Raw genomic sequence first — 19,302 nt, 5'->3', positions numbered from 1 at the left:
GCACCCCAGAGAAGAGTATCTCTCTCTGTTCCATAACACCTAATCAGGAAACGGAAAGCAGCAACTTACCTTCATTTTCTAATCTCCAGTCTGGGTAAACCCAGATCACTCAGCATCCTCTTGTATACCACATGCTCCAGCCCCCAGTCACCTAAGCATCCCTCCCCTGGGCTCTCTCCAGTTTGTCTCTACCTTTCTTGCACTGGGGACCAAAGACTGGACACAGCATTATTCCAGGACAGTCTTGTCAAAAGCAGTAGTCCCATTCCTCAACCAGGTGGGCACACTCTTGCTAATACAGCTCAGCACGCCATTAGCCTCCATTGCTGCAAGAGAACACTGCTGACTCCAATTCAAAGCTGCTTTTTAATCACCATATACTTTTATTCCTACAATTCATCTACCATAAGAATAAGGGTAGAAATAGAAGAAAGCAAGTGATTTGCATGGTCACCAAATACCCCTTGGGCAATACTACAATATAAGCAAGAAACTAACATTGTAGCTAATACTGTTAGTGAAAACTTACAAAGGAAAGAAGCGGGGCATGATTTTACAGCCATGAAGGTCAACCCAAATTTTACATTAGAAAGGACAGCAATATTCCACATCTGAAGCAGTGAACTTGCAAATCAGCACAGTAAGCCTGAAAAGTTTCTGTCTCTTTTTCTGCTGAATTTTTAAAGGAAAATATTTTAGGTAACATCTACTGATGACTGAAACAAGGTGGCTGCCCCACGTTAAAACTCTTTAAAATACTTATGAAAATGCAATAAAGTCTTTCACATATTTCACCTTGATCATGCAGCACTGCTTTACAGTCCCCTGACATACCGGGCACCATCAACTACCTTACATTCTGCTCTCAAAGCAAGTTCTTCTGAGGACAACCTCAGAAGAGCAGCACAAAGGATTTGACAAGTAGATGCACAGCTTCATGAGTAGCGTCTCAGATCACCTAAACACAGATCTCTCTGGAACAGCTTTTTTTTTTTTTTTTTTTTTTTTTTACAGTGAGCAAACAAAGAAATATCTACATTTAAAGAAAATTAAATGTGGTTTAGAATGCAGCTATACAACTTCCTGCAGTTGATCCCAAGAAAAATAAAATACACATGATCTGTAACTTCCTTTGCCTGTTTTTTGAACTCGAGATTGAAAGCTTTAAACATCAGGATTTTCTTACTAGTTACTTCTAAGATTTTTGCTAAATTAAATTCTTGAATATCATTAACACTAAAATATTTCAATGTGCTGATAACATGGGCTAAAATACCCTCTCAAAGAAAAAACATTTCTAATCATTATTTTGAGATAGCATGTACTGCATTACTTTGATGAGCAGTACTTGCTACTCACTTACCAGCACTAATTCCAAAGCATTCAGAGAGAATCTAGGCATAGGTCAAAACAGATACAAGAGGAAGGAGATGTGTGAGAAGGAAGATGCATTACATGAACTGATCTATTGAGAGCAATCTTGCTTGCCTGGCAGTGTAAAGCATGCCCTCGCAGGAGGTGAATCAGGTTTCATTCAGAGACTCAAGGATGGCAGCTTTCTATATACCTTTGTAGGATGCTGACCATATGTGAGAATGGGTTTAATAAAGATTCTATTTATCATTTATTTAAAGCTTGTCTTTTATTACTTTGCTACATATTGTTGCTGCCTGGAGCAGGTTTTTCATATTTACCTAGGAGCTAAAACCTCCAGAATCACAACTGTCAAACACTCCAATAACAACCAGCAGCCCTGGACCTTAAGATTATGCCATACAAGTTCAAAACCTACCCCCACGGCTGCTGAAGAAGTTTCACACAAGAGCATAAGATATGTTTTAAGATTGAAAAATGGACATGGAAATATTTATACACACACATATACTCATTTTTGTATACTGTAAGCAGAATTCTGCGTATTATAGACATATCCAAAGTAAATAATCCGTCAGCAATTTAATAACAATGACAGACATCAGGTATCTATAATATTCTGTATCCATGATGGAAAAGCCATGGCAAACGCACCAGAGCTGTTGCATAGTGGTAGTTTTAATGCTGCCTACCTAAACTCCCCATGCCAGCCTACTAAAAAGTGGCAGACAAGATGTAGCACTGCGCCAGAAGTAAAACAGAAATCAGCACCTCTCTGAAGAGAGACCCCTCTGCCTGTACACAGCATAAACACACACATCAGCACAGGATTCAACTCAGGTCTGAAGTCCTACACACAACATGGAAAGATTTTGCCATCGCTTGTCTAATAAGGACAAAACCCACTCTATGTGCAAAGTTTTTTTAACAGCTCGAAGACTGACACTTTTACTTCTTCAGGTTTGGGGTTTTGCTTATCTCTTTGTCCTATCCTCTCTGTTTAGCTTAGAGAGGACTTCCAGAGTGCTATGCTAATTAGCACAGCTGGCACTCTATATTAAAAACAAAAATAGTAAAAAAAAAAATCTAGTGAAAAGGAAAATTGAATGAGCTGAAGTGCATTTCACCATTTAATTACTATTGGCATATGTCAATTGTATCTAAATAATTTTAATTCTGACCTGGCTAGCAGACTTGCCATAACTCCTGAAAAACAAAGTCATAAAAGTTAGGCATGTGATATGACAGGGTCTACTGCCCTACACACTTGCTATAAAGCGCTACAAAAATGTATATGGCTGTAATCAAAGCTGACAATAATACGCTCACTCTGTCAGGATAAAAGAAAGGTGAACAATACAGAAAACTTAGGCTGGTATAGAAAATAAATCCAGAATCTCCAAAGTATTACTTCAACAAATGACACAAATATTTAATAAATGAAGTTTTTTTGCTTTCAATAACAAGAGTAGCTCCTGAAAAAAAATTTAAGAAAAAGAAGTAGAATTTACCTATATGGAATACAAATTCTCTACACTTCCCTGTATTTCCTTTGGCTTTTTCCCAGTGGGCCTAATTCTAGGGTTTTATGCCTGTACTTCCTACATGTTCAGCATTTTCCAATTTATATACCTTGAATATGAATTAAACTATAGATTTCAGAGTTAAATGATTTTTCAACTTTTAAAGATTTCCCAGTATTGCAGCAAATGGAGTACTACACTTTACTTTGAAGCAGGGAAATACAATTTAACTGACATTTCATCAGTGTCTTGGGACTCAAATATTGTCTCCTATAATACTGAATATTTAATTAGAACACAACCTACAAAGAGTCAAGATTTGACACAATTTTTTCCCCCAAAGTCTTTCCTAAGCTTTAACAGTAGTTTGCACTTAAAATATGCATTTTAATAGACTCTGTTATTATAAATAAGGAATTTCAATAACTGCTGTCTCCCCTTAATATATAAACAAGGAGATAGTCAATGATATCGAAAGAGAACATACTCAATGCCAATAACTTACAGGGTTCAATGCTACAAGATATTATGGAAACTACAAGTTATTAAACAGGCAAGAATATACATTAAAACCTCATGCATAAAGTAACTGCTAGCTGAGAAGGGTTAGAAGAAAATTCCACTGTGACACAAAGCACACCATAACTGCTCACAATATTTGGATGACACCATACCAGCTTTGTACAGCATCCCATCCAGGAACGGCTACTTTTTTAAATCATTGCTAGTAACACATACTTGGAGAACTACACCTTAGGGTGCAAAACTGCGGAAAATCAGAACTTTGTCTCTAAAATACTGGTGTTTCATACAGCAGTTGGCACAGATGTGGTAGAACAAGACTGCAACTCTGATTTTACACATGTAGATCTACAGAATTCACAGGGACTTTATTCATACTACCATACCTCTCCCACCATATCCATATGGACAGAACTGCGAAAGTGGATGATCCCTTTCAGACACATCTGGCTCACACTCCTGCTATACACACCTGTGGTCACCTCATAACTAGGAATTTGCTAGAATAACTCATTTCATTCTAGAGAAACATGGATATGTGAGAATACTGAACCTTCTACACCTCACCCATACTAGAGACCCATTAGCCCTGAAACAAGCTACCGTCAATAAATCTCTTTTACAGACAAAACTACTTTAGCAGAAAACCAAAAAGGCATCACGGTGAAGCACTCCTTCATGGTGTCACTCCTTCTACCTGGAGAAAACCTGATTTTCGAGTATAACAGAGATGCTTTACCATAATGCTACTGTGGTGACTTAGCCTGAAAAGGCAAGTGGACTGCAAGATCCCCCAGCTCTGCAAGAAAGCGCAGAAGAGAATCAGACGAGATGCAAAGTGCAACTGACTATCTGCTTTGGAGCCAGCCTGCACATACTTAGTCACAGAATAACAAGAACCCACATTAAGGGAGATCCTGTACTGGTAAGCACTCTCGTTTACTATCACACTACTATAGAGGGACAATACTGCAACCCTTCAGTTAGCAAAATGTATTTCTCTGGAAACTTACCCATACAAAAAGCTGAGGACCAACCTTCTCTGGTCATTAAATCAGGCTCAGACAGACCCTGACACATCAAGCCCATGGCTTGGTTAATATTTTAAATCAAAAACTGTCTTTCTTGGTAAAAACCAAAGCACACACCAGCTCTCGATCTCTTATTTCAAGAGCTATGTTATTTTCAGTTTTGCTTCCAACTCTTCCCAAATGACATAACCAGAACTGAAAACTAGTGATGTCCACGTAGCAACTTTCACCACACACAACTGGTCTAAGTTTACATTGTCACCACTTTACCCTAAATCAGCTTCTCCCACACAGCACAGGCTCTTGCGCTAGGTATTCAATTCCTTCAGTTAATCATAACATTATCTATAATTAACCTATGCTTGCTAAACTTTCTCATGAGAACTCTTCCAAGAGTAAGAGCTGAAGAACAGTCTCAGCCAATTCCCTCTCTTTGGGCTGCTGCTGTGCTGTCCTGACTGGCATTCTTTGGGTACAGCACAGTCCTTGGGCAACAATATTTTGTGTTGCTACATTAAATATTTTGCTTTCAGAAGCCATGTTATCATTACCTATCCCTCTTCAAAGCATTAAGTTAGACCGCATTCATCGCCAATGATTAAGCCCTTCATATTGTGTTACACGAAGCTTGCTAAAATGCTATTAAGCACATCTCACCCAAAGGCAAAATATCAACGCTATCAAACCCAGCACAATTCTGCCACAGATTCAAATGACCAAACTGCCATTCTCAATACAGACAACATTGTACAGACAGAAAACATCAAAATTGCATAAACAGCATTCACATTACCTCCCTGTATCGGCGCCTGCAACAAGCAAGGCACATTGCTGAGCCCTCACATCGCGTTTGCTAACGAGGTATCCCTGACTCGCGGGCAGCAGCAGGGCTCCCGCAGACCCTCACACAGCCCACCCCGCTCCCACAGCGGGAATCCCTGCTCCAGCCCCGAGCTCCCAGCACCGTCCCACAGCAAGACAGGAAGGTGCGGTGGCTGGCAGAGGATTTCGCTCCCCGAAGGAGCAGAAGGGCCACCCTGCACTGCACGCCTTCCCGGCCATATACCGAGTTACTCAAGTAAGTAACTAACCTACACGCACGGGGATGAAGTAGCTAGCTAAAAGAAACCCAGTGCACACCGTGGAGCTCTCTGCGCTGGAATCTCATTCACCAAAGCGCACCCCGGCTGGGATCCTGCTTTCATCCTCTGAATCACTTTTTACAACAAGCGCTGCCAAGACCCATTAGCTTGTTTTAATGAAACTAGGTAAACATCAGGTATTTTTGCTTGTTTCCCGCTAGGATAACTACTCCTTGATGCAAATGACGGTAAACAGGACAGCGAAGGGTAGCTCAGCGGCGGCAGCAGCAGCGGTTACTCTACCCCGGTTCGGGGCTGTCAGGGTCCCGAGCACAAGCACGACTTCACGCTATATCGAATCACTCCCTCACGACGTCTCGGGTACGCTTTTGTCTGCGAAGCAGAAGGAATAAGGCGCGCAGGCACTAACGCGAAGCCGCTAACGGGCTCAACGCGGAGATAACCACCGCGCCCCCAACCCGAGCGAACCGCGCACAGGTACGAGCCCAGACACGCGCGGGAGGGACTGACAAACGAGCAGCTGGCCCCGCACTCCACTCCCCGCCTCCCCCGTTACCGGCCGGCCCCGCTTTACCTCCGCAGCCTCCCGCTCCCGCCACCGCCCCGCCAGTGCAGCCGGCAGCGGCGGCGGCAGCCCCGGCCCCCCGCCCCGCCCCGCCCCGCCCCGCCCCCTGGCGGGGCCGCCGGGGGTTCGCGCGCCCCCTTCCCGCCCGCGCGGAGGGGAGCCCTGCCCGCCATTTTTTCCCCCCTCTGAGGGGCGGCGGGGGCTCTGCGGGCCAGGAGCACGCTGTCCGCCCGCCGTCAGCTGCGTTCCGAACCTCCGCCGTCCTCGGTACTGCGTACCAGGGAGCGAGGGCACTGGGCGGGCTTCGCCCCCTCGCCCTGCAAGCCGAAGGTGCCGCCGCAGCAGTTCTTTTAACTGCGCTGCCTGCAGCCTGTGGGTAAAGTTTGCCCCTCAGCAAACTCGCAGCCTGGCGCCCGCTTACAGCACCTTCGGGGCTTGTGTGCCTCCTCCTGCCCTGGTGCTGGCGTGATTCCTGTGCTTTCTGCAGGCGCTTGGGCCCACGGGGAGCTCCAGGAGTGAAATGTTGCATTTCTCAAAGGGAAGAAATCCCAAAAGAGGGGAAAAGGTGTGATGATGCTCTGGCCGGGATGGGAAACCAGCCACAAAGTCTCTATCTCAGCTGCCATTCATCTCGGCTTACAGTCTTCGGGAGATACACACGGGCAAAAATACGCTCTATTCAGATTTCTGACAGCCGTAATGAGCTCAAGGAAGAATTATGTAAACATTATTAAGTGTAATAAACACACATCAGCATTAGGCAGCCTTGTGTTGAAATGTTGGTAAAAGCCACGGCGAGCGTTTTATTCATAATGTCTTTTTAACTCTATGTAGCTGGTGTAATAGGCCCTGTGCTTTGCTGTTCCTTGACGGAAAATCGTTACCCAGTAATAGATGAGCCTGTTCAGAAGGAGAGCCACTGGAATACTGCACACTTTCTCTCATAGATGCTGCGTATGAGAGGAAGTGGCAGGAGGCCTGCCAACTTTCCCAATTTAATTATTAAGCTGTCAGTTCCTGACTCCTTGTTTCAACTTCCTGAGGCAACATCTGGCTGTAATAACAAAAATAAATAAATAACATAAAATCTGATCATTCACTTGGCAGCATTCTATTTGCAATGCTCTTTTTACTGCAACTCATATGAGAAACTCAATATGGGGAAGATCTGGACCTGTCATCTCTCTGAACTACCTGTAAGTAAAGGGGAGCATAGTTTCAACCATGATCCTCAGGGCTCATACTTGAACCTTTCTTCAGCAAGTCCAGTGGTGTGCATTTTAATCTTCCTAATCCTTCTTTTATTCATAAGAACATCAGTGTTTTTTTCACTGTGTGAAGATGAATGATAAGACTTTGGGACATAAAAATATAAAATATTTTGCTAGCCAAGATTTTTTGCATTTTCGTCAAACACTGCTTCACAAGGGTAATGTTGGTTTCAGGAGGAAAAAAAAAAAAGTACCATAAAGGATATCAGATCTAAATGCTACCAAATGTGAGCAAAACAGTGAAATTTTAAAATACCTATAATGTGTCTTCACGTGTTCTCTGGGTCTGTTTCATATGATGTGACAGCTTCAGCTCACAATTTGTTATTGCACTGGCTTTTGGAAGTGTATGCCTTCTTTTTTCATATCCTCACTCAAATATGCACACACTTACAAAAATATGTGTCTATATATGTACACATGCACACAGAGACAAATACAGAGTGACTCAGCTCTGCATTCTACTTGCTTAATCAGTTTTCAAAGCTCTTCCATTTAAAATGCCTGAAGCCACCTTTCCCACATTGCTTCTTTCACTGCCAAGGTGCAGAGCCTATGACAAAGCTAGGCTATCTATACTGCCTTCTTGTGGGTCACACTCTCTTAAATGCCTTCCCACGGGTCAGGAGGTCAGCCCTTCCGTTAATCACAGGGCAGCGTGTACTTCAGCGCTGAGCCTGCACGTCAGTCCTGAGGAGTCCTAGAAAACCTTTCTTCTCAGTGGTTGCTTGGAGCTAAGGAAGGAGGATCTGGAGACACAGGTCCCGTCAGTGAGACGGTATCAGGATTGCTGGGGGTGGGTGACCACCATCACCCACGAACAGCATACTGCACTGTACGACGCTTCTGTCTCTCCTGTGCTAAGGAGGTGTAGATACTGCGGTGGTAAGTATGAGTTGGGCATGTGTGGCCACAGTGCCTAATGCAGTACCTCCAAGTGTGACTCTTAGTGCTCACAGAGAAAGCAGTCTTTCTCTTCTTCTATTCCATTAATTCTCTCCCCCATTAAGAAGTTAGGTGTAGAGATAACAAGAGTTTGAAGTCAATGTCTGTGCCTTTTGGGCTTCTGTCAGAGGTTTGACATTCATTCCTCCTTCCTCCCTCCCCTCAAATTTCCTTCCTCTCATACCTTGGAGGAACTTCTGGAACATTTTATTGATTTCTTAGATGCTCTCCACTGGAACTTCTTGTAATTCCTGGCTTCCTAAGGCTCACTGGGTAGTTTTTCTTTTATATCCTCCTATTAAAGTGGCAGAAAGGCTAACTATCCTGTCAAGTAGGGCAGCCTTTCTTAAATCATCAAAAAAACTCTGGATAATCCTTTCATACCTGTCTCCCATCTTCAAGTGAAATGACTATACCTCTTAAGTCCTCGTAGAAGGGGATTGACTACTTTATATAAATTCCATTCAAGATTCTCCTGTTTTCCCTACAGTTCATGAAAGATTAGTCAGACTCTTCCTTTACTGTAAAGAAGAAAGAAAATAGAGCGAGGGGAGAATGTTGAAAGTGGATTTTCTGGTCTAATTGTATTTATCATTTTTTCTGCCATTAGCCAATTTCAAGGCATATGGCCCAGATTTTATTTTTAGAAAATGTCACCTGGGAATAAAAAAGAAAAAGAAAAAAATTAAAAAAGAGAATTAAAAAAAAAATTAAAAAACACAACAAAAAAACAACAAAAAAACAACCCACAGAACAAAACATTTCAAAATGCTCAAGAACAAAGCAGTGTCTCTGAGGCAGCAGCAAAGACTACACTGAATCCTGTGATGAGATGCAGCTTTGAAAACATCTGCATAGTCTCTTGCTATACAAAGTAAAGTAGTAAAATTTGTACTATAGGAAGAAGAATCTGTACGTGTGTACATTAAAGAGTCTATCATCAATTTCCCTACTTTTTGCTTCCTTCACAACTTCTTTACCATATATGAATTCAGCAGTAAAGAGGAAACTATGCACAAAATGAGCAAATCCTTTACAAAAAGTAGGTTGAAGAACAGTTTAATCCAGGGAATTTCACAATCTGCTGATGAAGGTCAATAACATGATGGATAAGACTGCAACAGATGTATTTATATATTTACAAATGTGAAAGCAGAAATTAGGGTCTTCTTAAAAGTAGCAGCTGTTAATTGCCAGCCTCACGTACACACTTGGAGAGACTGCTAATTAAGTGAACGAAAAACTAGGAGTTTCAGCTCCAAGTTACTTGCCATGGACCTGAGAGGTCAGGTGCAGGACCCTGATTCCTGAGCTGCATAACATATGGAGGCAATGATACCTATCTGAAACAAAATTGCTTGTGCAGAAAGAACTTTTACCAGGGAAAGTAGGATGTGCTGATCCTCTAGGGCCAGCATCAGCAGCTATTAAAACAAACTGACTGATGTCAGCCTCCCAGATATCTGTTATTGTATAGTCTGGAGACATCGGCTCATATAAAACTGCAAAATGCTTGAGACTCAGAATCTAAAATTACTTTCCCTTAATGAAAAGCATCATGTACTGAAAGGAAAAAAAAAAGCCATCCTGCAGGATTTGCAACATCAGCTAGCAGGCGAGAGAAATCCAGAATCCCATTGAGCTTGGGGGGATTTCTGCGCACTTATTTGAACATTTGTTGCAACAGCCAGCACTCATCTAAGGACATGATATAAATCCCAAGGTAGTAATAATAACAACTCAATCCCTAACAATATTTTTTTTTCCTACAAGATACTGGTAAGAAGGAACATGTAGTCTGTGGATAGAGTTTAGAGCACGATTTTTGTCTCTGTAATGCTTACTAGGTAACAGATGATATTTTACCTTTAGAGATTAAAAATAAAGCTGTGGTGAAACCAGACCATCATGCAATAATAACTGATGGCGGCAGCTGAGATTACAGGAGCATCTGCAGCTACAAATACTCAGCTGGGATTCCTTTAGGCTTCTGTGTATCACCTGGTCTTCTGTTATCTCCTTGGGAATTGAAGTAAACAGCACATGGGTGCCGTGACTTCTGAATGCTTGATAAAGGAAGTAAAAAATAAAGCTAAGGAAAAATCCAACCAGTATAATTGATATTGTAAAGCCTCCTCTACTGAGCTTGATAATGACTTAACAAGGGCATGCATAAAAGACAAAGAAAAAAGGTTTAGAACAGCTAACCCATTTGTTACCTGAGAGTTTTCTTCAATGATAATGAGAAGACTGGGAGACATAATTAGGTGCATTGTGTTTGAAGAACTGCTTCTCAGAGTTGTCTCCAGGATGGACTGGCAGGGAGTATCAGGGAGCAAGTGTACTGATAAGACAATATGAAGAACATGGGAGGACCATTTGGTGGGAGTGAAAAGGGTTGTAACTGTTTAAGGAACTGGGATGTAAAACTGCAGAAAGCAATGCCATTGTGTAAGAAATCATATCATTTGGCATATAATCAGTGACAATTGGAAACTTAGTTACAGAAAAAAGTGCACAGGACAGAAAAATTCTTACAGACATGCAAGTAAATAAAGAGAGCTGGCTAAAGTACTGTGGACTTATAAGGAAAAGCTTTATTTGGATGGAGAAAGAACGAAAATGGAAGTTACAGAAAGACAGATGTCTAAATCAATCTGTGTCTGTATTTCAGGATTTGTCCTATACACTTCTGATAACATGCAATTCCCCCAAGGATTCTTCTGGATCTTTTCATGAAGAAACTGATGCACCTAGTAGGCACAGATCAGTGTTACTGGGGGGGGGGGTGTATGTGTGTCACAAATGAAGCAATGGGGAATACAACAGTATTTCATTCTTGTTTTGGTCCTTAAGGCTGATCACAGTAGTTATGGAGTTTACAGAGTATATGGATTACACTGCCTGCTATTTTACAAAGTGTCACCAAAAATATGTTAATAGGAAAGGTGTTACCAAGCACAACTATGGGCTGGGCGGAAAATGGGTTCAGAGCAGACCTGAGAAGGACTTTAAGTGTTTGTTGACAAGAAGCTCAACATGAGCTGGCAGTGTGCGCTCACAGCCCAGAAAGCCAGCTGTATCCTGCGCTGCATCAAAAGAAGCATGACCAGCAGGTCAAAGGAGGTGATCCTGCCCCTCCACTCTGCTCTCGTGAGACCTCACTTGGAGTATTGTGTGCAGTTCTGGTGTCCTCAACATAAAAAGGACATGGAACTGTTGGAACAAGTGCAGAGGAGGGCTGTGAAGGTTATACAAGGGGTGGAGCACCTCTGCTATGGAGACAGGGTGGAAGAGTTGGACTTGTTCAACCTGCAGAAGAGAAGGGTCTGGGGAGACCTTAGAGCAGCCTTTCGGTACCTAAAGGGGGCCTACAAGATAACTGGAGAGGGACTTTTTTACAAAGGCATGTAGTGACAAGAATGGCTTTAAGCTGACAGAGGGGTGATTTAGATTAGGCATTAGAAATGCATTTTTCACTATGAGGGTGGTAAGATACTGGCACAGGTTTCCCAGAGAAGCGGTGGCTGCCCCATCCCTGGCAGTGTTTAAGGTCAGGTTGGATGGAGCTTTGAGCAACCTGGTCTAGTGAAAGGTGTCCCTGCCCCTGCCCCTGCCCCTGGCAGGGGGCTTTAAACTAGATGATCTTTAAGATCCCTTCCAACTCTGACTGTTCTATGATTCTATGAAATGATGAGAAGAAATAAGCTTTGCTGATAGCATGCAACAGCAAAGTATGCTTTGTGAAAGGATTTGGTAGCCCAGCCACTAAGGGATGAAAGACTGGGGACAGTTGCTCATACACTGATGAAACATAGCATTGCAGTTTGGCCCTGCAAGCTGTGTGTTCTGGCAGAGGACTCCAGATGGTTGTTATAAGTCAAAGCTTCAGACATCTTCAGACAAGTATGAACTAGAGTCTGGCCTGTGAGTAATGGAAGGGCTATACTGTGTAAATCAGGTCGGTGGTTCATGCTTAGAGTTCTGATCAGAGAAGAACAACAAATCTGTGTTACAAAGGTCCCTGTGTCATCTTTTTGTGTGATACTACTCAGCCCTCAACAATCCAATGCTGTTTTGATAAAATTATTTTTGGATTCATGCTTCCCGAGAAACTTTTGTATTTATCAAAACCTTTATCAAGGATCTTTGCATCTGCACAGGTACCAGATGCAAAAGACTTGTGTGTCAGTGACTTGGGACAATATTTCAAGAGAAGTTAGCAGCAAGCATGTCAAACGAGATAACAAAACCCCAAAAAAACAAACCAAAACAAAAAGATAATAATACATACATCTAAGAAAAAAGAAACAAGCAAACAAAGTACCACCAGAAAGGTGCAACTATGCAACTAAAGAGTGGAAGACTTCAGCATAGTGTGTGCCCAACTAATGGGCCTGACCCATAATTGTAGTCCATCTAAAAGCAGAGCCCTGGGAATGACTACAGCATTGAGAATCTTTGTAGATGATGGATTCCTGGTTTTCTGGGAGTTTCTACGATACTGAAACTTGTGTTACTGGTTAGATTCCTGTAAACATAGACATAGAAAAAGCCTTTGATAATCAGTGCAAGCAGCTATAGGGATGTATGTGTCTTTATAAATGCGCCTTAATGAATGTGTCTTTTTTTTAAATATAATATAGAAAAATTAAGTCCTACCAGCACATGTAGCAGTTCTCATTTGCAGTGTTTCAGTATACCTCTCCCTGGCTCTACCTCCTGAATTCAGCCTCTAGGGCAGATGTTCAGTACTGCAATTACTTTTGAAATGACATTCCTATAACCTTATTCTTTAAGTGAATAATGTAGAGTACAGTATGGAAGGATATTTTTAGGTGTCTTACTTTAACAGTTGCTATTTACAGTCTTCTACAAGTTGATTGCTCCATTGATGCACATAGTGCACCTACCTTCCCTAAGACCTTACAGGTTAGCAACAAATATTTAATGTGACAGAGAATCAAGAGTGGTAATTGAACCTGTATTCTGTTCTCCCTTGGATATACTGTGAGTGGCAGTGGCTGAAGAAAAGGTTGAGATGCTCGACTGGGAAACATACTGTAGATCCATTGCTGCTGCAAGTTATTGTTTCACCATAGGATCTCCTCCAGATTTTTAAGCAGTCCTGCAGGTGCTGCTGAATAACAGAGCACAATTCATGGGCTGAAGCATGGGTTTCTAGCCTATTTGGTGATTAGAAAAGATATCCTAGGGCATCTTATGACATGCAACACCTATGTCACAGCAAGCCTTTAGTGTCCCTAACTTGGAGGCAATTTTACACCAAGCATCTAGGTGCTTTCTGGCCCTCTTTTCACAGAATCACACTGAATCTTGAGTATTTCATCCTTTTATACTTATCTGGAAATAATTATCTCCAAAGCGATACAAACAAGTAAGCACACTGACAAGAATACTACTCGGGTGTCTGTAATTGAGACCTTAGGCATAACTGTTTATCTGTGGAGGATAAAACATAGCTATTTATCTGTGTTAACCTTTGTCTACTTTCTTAGTCACGTGGAACAGCTTATTAAGAAAGAAAGGGTGATGTATAGAGGTAACGGCTATTCTGAGGTTTGTGAAATCAAGCTGTCACTGTTTCATTTAACCCAACGAGGGTCAGAGTCTTCTAATTAAATTCAATGAATTTTGCATCAAGCCTTCAGTCTGCATTCTTGGTTGTCATAAACACAGTTGATATTTGTTATTATTTCTGCTGAAGTACTTTTCTGAGTGTGTTTGGGTTTTGTGCAAATACAGGAAGAAACAGACTTACTGCTATGGGGATGAAATGTGCCTTCCTAACTCAGGAAAATAATCCCTCTGACAGCCAGACTTGGTAAGCGTTACCGAGTTTAAACCATTGCTCATATCTGACTGTAATTTGCTGTGGAGCGTTCTGCTATAGCTTTCTATAAGGGGTAATATGAAAATTGCACTGAATCATACTCAGGAGTGAGAATAAAGGGGGAGCATACGGGCATCACCACCTCCACGGCTCAGCAAGACGAGGCAACCACCGCTCCCTGCTGGCGGGGGCCAGTGCAGTGAGAGCTCCCTCTTCCGTTGCAGATAGCTTTCATCACCGGCAATATCCTCCGTTTAACCCGAAGAAATGGCTCCCTGATAGATTTTGTCATTGCCCCACTTAACTTCCATTTCCATTTTAAATTAATATTATACCGTTGTGTTCTTTTACTGCTTGTTATTGGTTTTTATTGTGGCATTGCTTGGGCTTTCCACTGACAAACAAAAAAATACATACCTCTTCTACTTAAACAAATCTAAATGATCTGACTGCAAATAATACAGTCATCAAGGCACCATTTAAATTAAATGAAAACCAAACAGGAATGCACAACATACTAAGACCAGCCCTCTCTCTTTATGGCCAGTTGCAAGGTGATATCATTGGCACTTGCAATCTCAGAGAAGTTTTGTTTAAAATGCCATCAGTTTTTGTAAAAATGGAAAACACTTCTTGGAATTATTTATGCATGAGACTATTTTTCAGTTAAAGAATGTTAAAGAATTAATTTTCTTCTTTCATTTCAATATGCTCACAAGGTAAGTCTGAAACTTCTCTTAAAAAGTCCAAACATAATCATGATCTTGTAACACTTGGTTTTCAAATACAATAAAGAAAAATTTTGATAAGGACTGTTTATATTGGAAATTGTGTTACTGTCACCCATTAATATGCCTCTTTCTGTGGCATTATCCTTCTCTTTTCCCCCAAGTGACTGGTTTATCTACTTAAGTCTTTGGGTTAAGAACAGTCATTTGCTAAATGCTTTTACAGCCCATAGCACAGGAGGGTCCTGACCTGACTGGTCTTCGGCCTTAGAATATTTTAAAAGAATTTGTTACTTATTATTCTTGTGTGTAAATATTATGGAAGATTTCCATTGCTCTCAGGTTTTATCGAAGGTTATTTTTTATCCCACTTTAATATATCTTAATTGCCCTCAGAGCGTCAGGTTTACAGTGTGGTATCTTCTGCAATACAATCTTGATATAGATTACATAGACTAATGGTTGGGTTACAGTTAAGACACACGGAAATGGCATAATATTTTGAAGTCTTGCAGCGGCAGCACAAATGACACACCATGATGACATTTTCCTTTTGTTTGGACTCTGCTGGGCAGCAAACATCTGAAACAAAAATCCTGTATTTTTCTATAGGCAGTTACAGCACTACCAGCAGTGCATGCTCCTCTGAGTTTGCCTTCCTTCAATTCTGACCAACGATGAGTGAGCACCATTTTGAATATGAAGGCACTTCAATTTTCATGCTTATTCAATCCTTATTCAATTCTGGACCTCTGGTGAGACTATGCTAGTAAAACTGCCACATATAGAAATGGCTTTATGACACACATTTGTTCTCAAAAAGTCCAGCTGCAGTAATAACTGATGTGTCTGCATAAAATATATTTGTGTGAGGCAGAGAGAGATAGAGAGTATATGCATTTCAGGGGGATTCAAATGGAGTAGTGGGGACACACAAGTTATTTGAATATTTTTCCCTTTGCGTTTGAAAATTCTGGACTGTGCAACCACTGATTTTTCTGCCTTCCCACAGTGTTTTAGTCTAAGTCGCTGCAAAATTCTCTGAACACTCAAGCTGACCAAATCCCTTCAGGTCTCTAGGAGCTCACTGCCTTGGATTTTTACATCTACAAATTAATGAGAAATTCTTTTCCATTTAGTAGTATTGCCTCTCTATTTGAACTTATTCTGCACCAGAAAAAAATATGTTTGGAATTTCTTATGGGCAATTTGCTAATAAAAAGAAAATTGGTAAGATTTCAGAAGTTTCTCTCCTAAAATTCCAGGCAGGAAGGCAGGCAACATAACAATCATGATCCTTTTGGGGAACAGATCTTGACCACACTGGATATTTAAGTTTTCATTGCATCTAAAAGAAAAAAGAAAAAAACAAAACAAAAATCCAACTAAAAGGAGCTGCTGCTTTTCAAGTTTCAAATCTTATTAATTTACAGCTGTGAAAGTCACTTTTAGCTCAGTTTTCGCCACATACAAAGCTGACATGGCTGCGCATCTTTTTTGGCAGTCCTCCTTCCACATCAATTTTTAAACCAGTAACAGTCTTCAATTAAATTTGTCAGAATTCCCAAGGATGTAAGTTGTTACAGGTTTTATGAACTTGATGTCTAGGTAGAAGATGGGCACCTTGCTTGTGCTGATGCCAAGGGAAGAAAAGCCAGCCTGTGTGGAATCTGGTGTTTGGAAGTACACGTGCCCACTATCTGGCTAACCAGCCAACAAATGCCAGCCAGTCTTTGCAGACTTTTGTTCACTTGGCAGCATAAATAAAGTATAGATAGGGGGCACAGGAGGGAGTTGATGGTCTGGTGGATACATCAGAGAGCTTTCACAGGAGGTGAGCTAATGATCTGAAAAGAATAAGAGAATATTATGGTGGAAGGCAGTAAGATCAGGGAAAGGCAACTACAGGTACAACAGCAGAGGAATTTGTGTAAGAGGAAACACAGCTAGCAGGGGTGATTTTGGACAAGATGTAGGACACAAGTTTATAGGAAGCAAGGCTGCCTTACTACTCTTGTTACAACCTGCTTACTGTAAATGTAATTGCTTGTAGACAATAGAAGACCATAATTGTAAATTACACGATGTAATGCATAAACTGTAGTTTATATATAATATGAGACAATATACTCCCTGTTAACAGGCTTGAAGTTTAATGTCTTACTAGATTATCATGCCAATAATGAAGTTTCTTTATTTAAAAGAGATACATTACAGGAAAAACAATCACAGCAGTTGTATTTAAGAAGTTATCCACTCTGCAGTTTTCCCATATTTCCAAGCTGTTAGTTGTTTTAAAAGAAGCTATAATTACATTAAATACTTCCCATTGTTCAAAAACTAGAATTGCTTTGCTTTGCACTAGGTTATTACCCTGCAGTAAACCTGGGTGAGGTATTCAGTGTAATCACAAATAGAAAATGGCATAGTCAACATTATCTCATTAAAATGATGACCGCACAGCAGAAAACACTGAAAATCATTTCCCTTTAATATAACTATTGAAGATATTAATTTACTCGTAACTCTATACCACTGTCATAAATTTAGGCAGTGCACCTGGATTTTCCTTTCTGTAGCTCAGGATAAACACTTTGTCTCATTAAAAGTAACTGATTTTGCCAACAGGACTAGATCCCTTTACCAGTAAAATACTGACAGCTTTAAGGAAGAAGATGCTATGTTTAGACTATGAGCCTCTAAGGAAGACTGTCTGACTCCCCGTTCTCTCCACCCCATCTTGACTGTTGGCTGTCCTACCTAGGTAACATCATATTTGCCAAAGGAATCCAAGAAAAAGCAAGTAACCTCAAAAGTAGGAAAGCTATGGTCAACAGCAATTGAATGTTTAAACCACTGGAAATCCAAGATGCACAAGTTCATAATGGAGAATTTCCATCTCCAGGGTAATTTCTGTGGGAATGTGCTGCATCCAGTGCTGGCGATTTACCAGGGGCGATTTACCAGAATGACAGGAAGAAAACTTATATTAGTGAATGAGCTCCTAGCAAGGAGTCTAGGTATATGACTATATATATCCTATCAACAGGGATCAAAGAAGCAGGTAATCTCTTTCTTAGTCAGAAGACAATGGTGAATATTGAGGGATATTCTCACTGAATGCCAGCCCACAGACTTTGGAAACCAGCAGTTGTAAGAAAATGAGGGTATTCATAAAAATTGCTAAGGAGAGAGCAGGAAGATCAGGGCGGTCAGTCTCAACAACAGAAACAAATAAATGCCATGGAGGAAGGGAGAAGACTCTCCTCCCTGTGCTGTGGTGCTAGCATGAGAAAAGGAAATGAACAAATAATATATTTGAGCCAGTGGTAAAATGAAACGTATTTGGCAGAAGGAGACACTGCCTTTAAGCCCTGTGCTCATTGTTTTATTCTTTAGTCTTAATATGAGAGCAACAAAAATGACATTGCACAGAGCAGATAATATTTTCCTAGAATACACTGGTGCAGAATCTGTGTTCATAGCTGCATAACTGATTATACAACTTTGTTTTCTTAGTGATAAGAAAAGGCTGTTACAAATTAGGGAACTTGCTGGATCATAAAGATGTATACTTTATGGTTAGACAGAAAATACCATCTTCTAGAGGAACATCTCATACTAGATACAACACTTGGGTTCTCAGAATACAGCCTTACAGTGGGTCTTGTGTAAAGGAATAAATCATAATGTTTTCTAGTCACCACAATACAAATGTATTAAAATTGGAGGTACGAATTAATGCATTTTGGTGTACACCTATGGAGCCAAAGTGAGGCAGGCTTACAGCACTGTTCAGCAAAGCTCATGTTAAAAACCCCTTTTAATCTGTGACCTTTCCTTTAGAATTTCTGTGATAACATTTGGGGATATTACATTAAGTTCCTTAGTAAAAAATTGAGCACTGAACAGACTTTTACAGAGATTATGGTGCTAGAGGGATATTTAATGGTGAAATCACTGACTGTAATACTCATTTCTGAGAGCAAAGGTCTGAAATGAAATGAATCTGGTGATCTTAGATTAGTCCTTGGTGGGCAGAGGTCCATGTCTGAACTCAGCTACATGCATAATTAGGTATAATTTTTACATCTGTTCAATAGAGGTTAATTGAACTATCATAATAATTGAATTCCAGTACTTCTGATTTTTCTAGTTGAAGTGTTCCTGTGAGATCATAGCCAAGTATTCATCATCTAACACATTTGTAGGAAATTCCTGTTGCGTTTGGTATTTGGTTTGTGGGTTAAGGCAGGGCACTGATATTTTTCAAACATCTGAGCACAAATACACATCCAGTCTTCCAAAATAAACAGCCAAAAGAAAGCAAAATACAAGCTACACATACATAGATTCTATACTGAAAATTCCTCACAACTTAAAGAA

General features: G+C 40.8%; 1 protein-coding gene and 1 long non-coding RNA gene across 4 annotated transcripts in view; one reads left to right on the top strand and one right to left on the bottom strand.

Moving 5' to 3' along the window:
• RARB (retinoic acid receptor beta) overlaps window positions 1-6,195 on the bottom strand; it is a 329,638-nt gene extending 323,443 nt beyond the window's left edge. For 2 of the 3 annotated variants that reach the window (XM_062607210.1, XM_062607213.1), the window contains exon 1: window positions 6,128-6,195. The gene's annotated coding sequence lies outside the window, so the exon portion shown is untranslated. The remainder of the gene's footprint in view (window positions 1-6,127) is intronic. The other variant, XM_062607211.1, reaches the window with a different exon arrangement.
• LOC134157825 (uncharacterized) overlaps window positions 5,873-19,302 on the top strand; it is a 38,004-nt gene continuing 24,574 nt past the window's right edge. The window contains exon 1 of the long non-coding RNA XR_009962481.1: window positions 5,873-6,030. This is a non-coding gene — a long non-coding RNA (uncharacterized LOC134157825). The remainder of the gene's footprint in view (window positions 6,031-19,302) is intronic.

The sequence above is a fragment of the Pezoporus occidentalis genome, unplaced genomic scaffold (assembly GCF_034315485.1).
Source record: "Pezoporus occidentalis ecotype Australia unplaced genomic scaffold, CSIRO_AGI_Poc_V1 ctg120, whole genome shotgun sequence".
In the NCBI taxonomy this organism is placed as follows: domain Eukaryota; kingdom Metazoa; phylum Chordata; class Aves; order Psittaciformes; family Psittacidae; genus Pezoporus; species Pezoporus occidentalis.
The sequence above is the reverse complement of the archived record's forward strand: the minus strand, read 5'-3'. Positions and strand labels throughout refer to the sequence as shown.